Genomic DNA, 1,968 nt, shown 5'->3' on the forward strand with positions numbered 1-1,968 from the left:
GGGTTTCTCTGTGGCTTTGGAGCCTGTCCTGGAACTAGCTCTGTAGACCAGACTGGTCTCGAACTCACAGAGATCCACCTGCCTCTGCCTCCCGAGGACTTTTTATATTTTTATTTCTGGAATTTATATATATCCGCCCAGCTAGGAATCCCGTTTCTTGCTGACACTGGCTGTACCCTTCCTCTCTGCCTCTCCCTGAATCCAGACTGGGCTGATAGCCAGCAAGTCCCAGACATCCTCCTGTTTCTGCCCACTTGGTCCAGCTTTGGGATGACAAGCTGGTGTGGCCATGCCCAACTCTTTTACGTGGGTGTGGGGATGGGGATTCCGAACCTTGTGCTTGCGTAGCAGAGCAAGCCTTCTCATAGCCATGGAACCATCTGTGTCTGCCACACTCTTTGATGTATCGGTGTCACTATATAGCCCTGGCTGTCCTGGAGCTCATCATGTAGACCAGGTTTGCCAGAAATTCAGAGATCCACCTGCCTCTGCCTCTGCCTCTCCAGTGCTGGGATTTAAAGGCCTATACCACCATGCCATGTCTGCCATGTTTAATTTTTGATAAAGGATCTTATATAGCCTACACTGTACTCAGACTTGTTTTGTAGCCAAGGATGTCCTTGAACTCCTGGTGAGTGCTGGGATGTCAAGTGTGTGCCACCGCACCTGGTTAGTGAGATGCTGGGAGGGAGCCCAGGACCTCAGGCACGCTAGGCAAATATCATCCCACAAAGCCCCAGCCTGAGACCTAGTTGGGTCTTTAATTGAATGGCTCAGCCTGCCTTGTTAGAACCACCAGAGCCCAGGTTCCAGCCGTAACAGCTCTAGCAACAATAGAGTTAAATGGCCCCACAAAGGGGCTGGTGTCCCCATCCAGAGAACAGAGAGCCTTACTGTGGTGCTACCAGGCTTTGATGCGATGCAGGGAGGAAGGAGGGAGGGTGGAGGGAGGTAAGCTCCTGGAAGGCCTCAAGGTTCCCTACCAACAATGCCAACTGAGGCAAGGGTCAGGCAGTGGTCCAGCACTGAGCTGTCTCTGCCAATGGTGCCAGAGGCACTGGCTGGGTCTGGGTTTGGCAGCAGCAGCATTAGCAGCAGCAGCAGCAGCAGCGGACACTTCATTGTGGCCCTATGGTGGAGAGCACTTGGCAGGGATCACAGCCTCTCTGAATGCTTGGCCTCAGACAAGACTGTCTCTACTGTTTGCTTCCTCTCCTCTGGGAATCCCAGGGCTGTCTTCAGGGCCAAAGATCAACTAAAGCCCAAAGTCACTTGCCCAAGATTAGGGAAAGCAAGGGTAGTTAAGTGGTGGGGCAGGAGGGCAATCCAGGGCCTCAGTGCCATGTGGGCCTCTGGAATGAATTAAGTCTCTGTCTCATCTGGAAAATGGGGCTCATGGTCCTGGAGTCTCAGAGATTTGTAAACAATGAAAAGTCATTAACAACAGAGCAAGGTGGGGAACCCTGGGATCCTAGCCCTGGGGAGGCAGAGGCAGGAGGATCAGTAGTTTAAGGCTATTCTCTCCTATGTGAGAGCCTGTCTAAAAAAAAAAAAAAAATTACACAGAGAAACCCTGACTCAAAAAACCGCCGCCGCCGCCGCCACCACCACCACCACCACACAACAACAAGGCTAAGTAGTTGAGAGCACGTACAGCTCTTCCAAAGGACCCGAGTTCAGTTCCAAGCACCCACATCAGGTGGCTCACACGTGACTGTATCTCCAGCTACAGAGGATGCCTTTGACCTCCACAGGTATTTGCACACACATATGCACAAAATTAAAAATCATAAAAATATTGCTTTAAGAATCAAAACAAAAATAACTGGGCATGGCCAGGCGGTGGTGGCGCATGCCTTTAATCCCAGCACTTGGGAGGCAGAGGCAGGTGAATCCCTGTGAGTTCGAGACCAGCCTGGTCTACAAGAGCTAGTTCCAGGACAGGCTCCAAAACCACAGAGAAACCCT

This window comes from Microtus ochrogaster, unplaced genomic scaffold (assembly GCF_000317375.1).
Source record: "Microtus ochrogaster isolate Prairie Vole_2 unplaced genomic scaffold, MicOch1.0 UNK81, whole genome shotgun sequence".
NCBI lineage: Eukaryota > Metazoa > Chordata > Mammalia > Rodentia > Cricetidae > Microtus > Microtus ochrogaster.